An 8,717-nucleotide genomic window follows, 5' to 3' on the forward strand; every position below is an offset into this window, starting at 1 on the left:
TTTGGCCAAGTCCTATTCAAGGTCCTCCATTAACTGTCATTTCTACCTTTGTGGACTCCTCTCCACCAAGAACCCCTGGCGTAAGCCTTGCATTTGGACCTCACTCTCCTGTCTCTCGAGTACCTCCTCAGCATCTTCTCTCTGTCATTTCATCTGCCTTGAGTCCTCCCCACCCTGCCCCTCACCTGTCTGATACCCACACCCATGCCGATATCCACCATTAAAATAAAAAATTGTACTTGTAATTCAAGTTCTGGCCAAATGCTACATCCTCCATAAAGAGTGCCCCATTCCCCTTACTAGGCCAGTGGCTAGTCACTTCTTTTTCTGAAATCCCAAAATACATCATAATCAGTGCCACACCAAAGGGAAAAACACTCTATCGTATAGAATAGCCCTTTGTGCACACTTTTCTTATCTCTTCCACCAGAATATAAATTCTTGATAGCAAAGAGCTGGACTTGTTTGTTCCTGAATTATCTACAAGACTTAGCACAGTGCTCAGTACATTTTAAACCCTTGGCAAGTCCTTGAAGGATAAACAGACTGAAAAACAGCTCATAGGACATCACAAAACTGATGACTTTCCTTTCTGAATAACGATGATTAAAATAAAAACAACGATAGCAGCTGACATTCATTGAGGATTTGCCATGTGCCAGACAATGTTGTAAGTATTTCACGTGTATTAATTGCCAAGACAATCCTGTGACTTGGATACTATTTTCATTTTCCTTTTACTGATCAGGGGAACTGAGGCAGAGAGGTTTGGGAATCTGCTCAAGTTATACAGAATGGTATTTGGAAGGCCAGGATTAAAACCCAGGCAATCTGTCTCCAAAGCCCTCACTCTTAATTTCTTTACAAACATCTCACCTTTTTCAGGCTTTCCCTAATATTCCAGACAAATGAAGTCTCATGTGGGCACCTTCTTTCCCAGTTAATGAAAATATTCATGTCCTCTCTTGAAAAGACCACATGTGTTACAGTTACCAGCAGTGACTGAGACTTTGGCCATCCTCAAAGAGAGCCACACTGTCTGCTTGATAAAAGCCATAATTTTCCTGACCTGCTCCGGGCCTGGCGCCCTCAAAGAAAATGCAGGCAGACACTTGGCAACTCGGCTCTCCCAGACTCTCAAGCACAGTGCTGTGTTAGTGTTGGCAGTGGGGGGCGGTTTGCTTCCTCCTCCTTTCATGAACTGTCACATCAGCCTCTTTGATCCTCCCAGGGTCTCGAGTGTGCCAAAATCATAATTCCATGTCTTTGCTCTGTTTCAGATAAGTGCCAGAGAAAACGCTACAGTCGGTAATAGCCAAGGTAGGGAAATATTGCTCCCTGCACAGTATACTGTTTATATATTGCATACTCAGAAAGGTTTCAGAGTGGAGGCATTGGTTATTTTTATTGCTCCAAAGCCATGAAAGGGAAAAAATGGGAATGAACAGAAATTGATACATCTGGAACAAGAGCCAGGCATGATTTACTCACATTTTTACCTGACCTGAAATTGCTTATTTAGAAAAAAGAAACATTATAAAATCTCAGGAAAATGTCATGAATCAGAGCCAGCATGATTTCACATTGGGGCTCCATAAACTTTTTTTAGGCAAAGAAACTGTCCAGGAAAATCAAATGAGCCAAAGGTAGCCCTGCCACCGCAACTGTCACCATAGCGACAGTTTCCTAGCGCACTGCCTTGTGATGGCGCAGCTTAGGAGACTCAAACATTTCAGGGTTGCAAGTGGATGGAAATCTGGTGGTTCACTCGAAGCTGTTCTTACTAGGGCAGAGGGTGAGTGCTTGTTTGGGAAAGTAACAGACAAGAGACTTTCACCAAAACACTACTTTATTGCCTCAAAAATTGCTTTGCCCTAACCACACACTACATCACTGAAACACAACTACAGGAAGTTAGAAGAGAAAAAAAAGCTGATTAAAGCCTTCCATCCTGCTTTAATGGTTCCCTTACCTCATGTGTTCTTGGCACATTGTAAGCAATATGAACACAGTTATGAAGCAATTAGATAATAAATGCTATTCTTATAGCTACCAGCTGGAAGAGACTTTACAGACCATCAATTTTTTTCTTTTAATTAACTAAACTCCAGACTTTATTTGAATTTCATCCATTTTTCCATTAAGGTCCTCTTTTGATTCCAGGATTCAATCCAGGAAAGCACATTGCATTTAGTTGTCATGTCTCCCATCTCCTTTGATTTGTTACCGTTTCTCAGTATTTTCATTTTTTAAAAATGACCTTGACAGGCCTTACGGGTATTAGCAAGGGATCCTGTAGAACGTCCTCCAATCTGAGTCTGCCTGATGTCTTTCTCGTAAGTAGACTGGAGTCATGGGTTTGGGGGAAGAAGATAAGAGAGATGAAATGCCCTTCTTATCACATTATATTGAGAGTATATGATAAATGCATGCCATTATTGAGATATTAACATTTATCCCTTGGTTAATATTGTGTTTGCCAGATTTTTCCAGTGTAAAGTACTATTTTTCTTTTCCCTATTCTATTCTTTGGAAGTGAGTCAGAAAGCCTAGGCCATTCTCAAGGTATATCTGGGTAGAAGGAAGAGTCAAGATTCACCTCTTAGAGTGGGGTGTATCTACATATATTATTCAGAATTCTTCTATAAGAAAGATTTGACTCTTCTTCCCCATTTTTAAAATGCAATTATTCATTTATATCAACATGTACTCATGTACATTTATCTTACATTTTGGGTTATAACTCTATATTGTGTTGTTTATTTTGTTGACCAAATTGTTCCAGCTTTGGCTATTAGAAGCTCCTTTGGTTGGCTTCCTTTGACATGTCCCCATCTATTTTTTTGTTGGGCACTTTCTTCCTTTTTGGTACCACAAGGTGCTCCAGGCTCATCTTTTATTTTACCTGCCCAAGCTCTAGCATCAGGTATTTCTCCAAGGAACCCTGGTTCTTTTTATTCAAGAATAGTTTTTAGAAACCAAGGAGGTCATCCGTTTTTAACTCCCTTGCTCAAACAAGGAAGCTGAGGTGCAAGTGGGGAAATAAATTACCCAGGATATGACACTTAGTTAGTGGTGGGCAGGAATTAGAATCTGGGTCTGACTCTTGGTTCAATAGTCTTTGTTGTATATCTATGCTTTTCTGGCTAGTTTGTGTGCTCCTTGAAGTTAGGAAGTATGTTTTCTACTCTGTGAAATCTCTGTCGTGTCTTCTGTAGTGTCAAGCACAGAATAGTCAATAAATGCAGGAATCAACTCTCTGCAGCATCCTCGTTCAGCCTTACTTTTCACTGCCCAGGTCAGACTCTCATTAACTCTTGCCCTGAGCTATTGCAATCTCCACTAAAATGGAAGTTTTCCTCTTCTCTAATCTGTCCTACTCATTGTTGCAAGACTAAGAATAGAAAAGCAGAATTGTCATCATCTCTTACCCAATACCATCTTATAGAATAAAATTAAACTCCACAACATGTCAACTTATTCCCCTTTTCCATTTTTCTCAAATCTCGGACAGTCTTTGAAAGCCATCTTAGCAAATTTTACTACATGATGTGTTGCGCATAAAAGAAGGACCCTCAGATATAGCCTTAGCTTTCATCTTTTCTACGACTCATTTCATCTCTGTCTTTCACCAAATTCACATTTTTCTTTCCTGTCCCAGAATAAGTCCCTACTTCTTTCATAGGTTTTAATCAGTGTCATTGGGTCTGCTTTCTCTGGAATAGTGTTTAATTAATTATCATCTCTGAGACTTAAATTTGTTTCCTCTTTTTCTACTGGCTCATTCCATTGAACATGTTTATATATGAATTCTTTCCCATCCTTGAAAAAAAAAACAGCAACACAGTTTCCCTTGCCTTTTCTTCTTTTTTTTTTTTTTTCTCACTGTTGCGGCTTCTCCCGCTGCGGAGCACAGGCTCCGGATGCGCAGGCCCAGCGGCCATGGCTCACGGGCCCAGGCACTCTGCGGCACGTGGGATCCCCCCGGACCGGGGCACGAACCCGCGTCCCCTGCATCGGCAGGTGGACTCCCAACCACTGCGCCACCAGGGAAGCCCTACCTTTTCTTCTTCACATCTGCTATTCTTCCTTCCATTCACCTTCATATTACTTAAAAAAGCCTCCACTCACAGCTTCATCTTTCCCACTTCCTGATTGACTTATCCTACCTGGGTTCAGATTCCCCACCGTAATCATCTATTTACAGTATCCCTAATGTATCATGAATGATCTCTTTAAAGTTTTTAATTACTCCATCAGTCATGGTCACAGTAGGAAACAGCACACTGAAAGGGTTTAATTTTAATGAAGTAAATTTTAGTGAACTCAAATAACCCCTTGGGGAGGTGAAGGGAGCTAATCATAGGTGGTGAGGTCTCCAGGAGCTAGCCAGAGCAGGAAAGTAAGACCTGGAGCGGTAAATGAGGAGAGGAGTATTATCAGAAACAAACAAGAGCTGTAACAAACTGATATGAGCTGTGGCCTTAGTAGAGCAAAACCAGCCTCTGCCAAAACCAATGGCCAGCGCGGAGGGAGCAGAGAAGAAATTTCTTACTTTGCTCTTCTTTTACCCTTTGATGTCCTGCTGGTGTCTTCCATTGTTTAACCCAAACTCAGCAGAAGGCAAGGAAGCCCAGATAATGCAATTTGTAGAGGTCAGTTTTCTAAGGGATAGAGAGCAGGGCAAAGAAGGGTGGATAAATGATGTGAGGGATGTGAGGCACGCACAGAATAAGCAGTATAGTTATTTTCTGACATAATATTTAGGAAGATTTTTCTGCCCACTTAAAGGTTTTCCATGCTCTGAGATCTGGAATGCTGTCTCCTGGCTTCTTTCAATAATACATTCATTTAAAAGACTATTGTGGGGCTTCCCTGGTGGCACAGCGGCTAAGAATCTGCCTGCCAATGCAGGGGACATGGGTTCGAGCCCTGGTCTGGGAAGATCCCACATGCTACGGAGCGACCAAGCCCGTGCGCCACAACTACTGAGCCTGCGCTCTAGAGCCCGCGTGCCACAACTACTGAAGCCCGCACGCCTAGAGCCTGTGCTCCGCAACAAGAGAAGCCACCGCAATGAGAAGTCTGCACACCGCAACGAAGAGTAGCCCCCGCTCACCGCAACTAGAGAAAGCCTGCGCACAGCAACGAAGACCCAGCGCAGCCAAAAGTAAATAAATAAATAAATTTATTTAAAAAAAAGAAGACTATTGTGCACCCACTATGTTGAGAGCACTGTTTTGGACATGAGATTCAGTGGTGAAAAGATAGGCACTGTCCCTTCTTTCAGGGACCTTCAGTTCTAACAGTTTCTTTTTCATACATTCTACCAGGTTTTCCCTTATCCTCCTCATTTAATATCAACGTTCCTCAAAATTCTTTCCTTGAATCTTCTGTCTGTCTCTCTTATTACTCCAGGGCTTTGGTTCTCACATACATGCAAGGACTTCCCAATCAATACTCTAAACTTAGACTGTTTGGCTTGTTAGCAAAGGATTCAAGGCCCTCAATATACTGGCCTCAGCATTGTTACTTTTATTTTCTTATTTTTCATGTATTCTCTATGCTCCTCCCACCTATAAAGGATCCATCTCAGCGTTTTTGTCTTGTTTTGTTTTAATCTGCTTTGTTCATTGATGTCTCTGACGTGCCTATAATAGTATCTGATAAACAGTAGGCACTCAGTAAATATTTATTGAGTAATAACTGAATTGCTTACATGAAGTCCCTAAACATAAGAACTTGCTTATTTCTGCACCTTTGCTCACATAAATTTTCTTGCATCATCTCCACCATCTGTAATCCAATCTACCTTCAAGCCCCAACTCAAATATCATTTCCCCTATGAGCCCTCTTAGATACTGTCTAATCAGAATTAATCCATTCAAATGTACTGCCAGTGTACCTTGTTAATATTTCTTCTTCAGCACCACTCTTATGCCATATATTTTAGTTAAATTTATATATTTCTTTTCTCCAGCTTTTTGAGGCAAATAAAAATTATGTATATTTAAAGTATACAATGTGATGTTTTGATATATGTATACATTGTAAAATGAACACCATAATCAAGTTAATATAGGCATCACTTCACATAGTTATGATTTATTTATGGTGAGAACAGTTAAGATCAACTCTTAGCAAATTTCAAGTATATGATATAATATTTTCTATATTCACCATGCTCTACATTAGATCTCCAGAATTTACTCATTCTGTGTAACTGAACTTTTGTACTCTTTGGTCAATGGATGTGTATATTTCTTATCTCCTCTCACAACACCACTAAAGTTACTTAGGCTATTTATTCATTGCTATTTCTCCCCCACCTCTCCACAGAGCTTGCCAAAGTGCTTTGTTAAATTTAAGAAGACAAACATTAAGTCATTGCCCAAATAATCAAATTTGCCTCTCTCCGTCACTTAATATTAATATGTATAAAATGTCCAGGTCCCTCCTTTGCAGGAAAGTGAGGACATAGTGCATCTTTCATTTTGTGGTTCCTGAGAGTCACCAGATGGTGTACTTGAAAAGCCAATGTCAGATAGCGCTAATGGGATGCACCTCCAGGCTCTGCAATGGATGAGCCCTCATTTAGAACGGGCTTCTGAATCTTCAACACTGTGATACCGCACTAGCCTATCTGTGCTGTAAAATTTATATGACCCAGCTCTAGTAAACTCAATTATATTGATAGGAAGCCATATTGATCCAACTCAATATCATTATGAAAACTGTCCTTTATAGGAAAAAAAATGATCTATGAGTAGATATATACAGAAATCCAGAATAAATTACTGATGAACTTAAAAGTATTAAAAATGATCCTCTAAGTCTATATGGAGATACTTGAGGTTCGTTTGTAATAATTCAGCTGGCCCTATTTTTGAATCTATTTATCATACCCTAAGAATTAGAGATCAACAGCCAAATCCAGGTTGGGCTTTAGCAATCCCAAACTGGCTTCCTTCTTTATTCCTCCACTAACATGTGGTGAGAATCATGCTTCTGCTTCTCTTTTTGTTGTCTGTTCTTGGCTTCTGATCTACAGTGGGTGACTATAAAGACTAGAACACACATGTAGCTATAAGAAACTGCTGCATGCAAATTAATTCCTTTGACTTCAAGAATATGAAAATCCCCCACCTGCCTCAGCTTGCAATAAACTAGAAATGAGGAGAACTGTAGCCTCCCAAGGACAACTGTAAACTTCCAATTTAAAAAATTGATTGATGGGGCTTCCCTGGTGGCGCAGTTGTTGAGAATCCACCTGGCGATGCAGGGGACATGGGTTCGTGCCCCGGTCCGGGAAGATCCCACATGCCGCGGAGCGGCTGGGCCCATGAGCCATGGCCGCTGAGCCTGCATGTCCAGAGCCTGTGCTCTGCAACGGGAGAGGCCACAACAGTGAGAGGCCCGCGTACCGCAAAAAACAAACAAAAACTTGATTGATGAAGAAACAAAGATAGCGTGACTTGACACTGGCCAGCTGTTAGCCAAACTCATTTACTTTTGTTCCTAGGCACGCAACTAGAGCACATCTTTTAGCCTCCCATCAAATCTATGTCTTACGATTGGCTTTTAACCAGTGGAATCTGAGTGGAAGTGATATATACTACCTCAATGTCCGGCCATAAAAATTTCCTGTGCTTCAACCTGCATGATTTTTCCCTTGCAAAGTGTGATGCAGATAAACATGGTAACTTGGAAGCTACATGATGAAGATGGCATAGCCTGAAGGCAAAAGGATCCTGGATCCTTGAATCACAACTTGGAAAAGGACTGGCCAGTGTTTAGGGACACCTCTTTTAGACTTTATGTGGTAAGTTTCCATCACTTTTGGGGTTATAAAGACTCATGTTATCTTAACTAAAAAGAGGGAGGGTCAAGGGAAGTATTAAGAAAAAGAAGGGTAGAATAAATGGTGTAAAAATTATAATACAGGGTGATATACATTAAATCTTATTCTGCATTAGTTGACATAGTTGGAGTAGCTGCTCATGCTGTCTTCCTCCAAAAAGCAAGACAACCTACTGGTTAAGAAAAGTATACGTTGATTTTTTTTTTTATTAATTTGCTTTAGGCTTGGTCACCTATGGCCAGCAAAGTGAGAGGGACAATTCAACAAACTAAACACACATCCATGAGTCTAAGACTAAGCAATGTAATCTAATATGTACCTAGGAAAGGAATACTCCTTTAAAGAAAACGATTTCCAGAAATGGATTGTTGTCTCCACTAGTTCCAACCTTATTCATTATTGTGGAAAGCGGTTTAACTCCTTAGAGTCCCACTGACTCAAACATCTCCATTCCAGGAAAGATATTTGTTCTTTGTTTGCTTAAGTAAATCTCTTTTGGGAAAGTTATGCTAGGTCAAAGGGATGTGCTGCCTCAAACTCCATGTCCAACCTCTACTTTCCAGAAAGCAGAAAAATACTTAAAACTTTTAGGTAATAGATTTTTTTTCAGACTCTATGCAGAAAGGATTCCAAAATATTTATCGCTGGATCCGAGTTGCATACGGTACACAGCATTCCTTTAGCCTTATTATTTTTTCAAGGATGATAAGATCTAAGTTTGGACACGACACCCATCCAAGTTTTCATTGTTTCCTTCACAAAGGTTCTAGAGTTTACTACTGCCAAAAATTGGCAGAGAGGTATTCTGGTTATACCAGAACATGTGAGATAAAAGTGGGAACTTTACAAAGTATTT

General features: G+C 40.4%; 1 long non-coding RNA gene across 1 annotated transcript; it reads left to right on the forward strand.

Moving 5' to 3' along the window:
* Positions 1-1,278: 1,278 nt before the first annotated feature.
* LOC116756238 lies at positions 1,279-4,902 on the forward strand. Its single transcript, XR_004350608.1, has 3 exons — positions 1,279-1,320; positions 2,269-2,336; positions 4,792-4,902. It is a non-coding gene; the product is annotated as an uncharacterized LOC116756238 (long non-coding RNA).
* Positions 4,903-8,717: the final 3,815 nt, after the last annotated feature.

This window comes from Phocoena sinus, chromosome 1, assembly GCF_008692025.1.
Source record: "Phocoena sinus isolate mPhoSin1 chromosome 1, mPhoSin1.pri, whole genome shotgun sequence".
In the NCBI taxonomy this organism is placed as follows: domain Eukaryota; kingdom Metazoa; phylum Chordata; class Mammalia; order Artiodactyla; family Phocoenidae; genus Phocoena; species Phocoena sinus.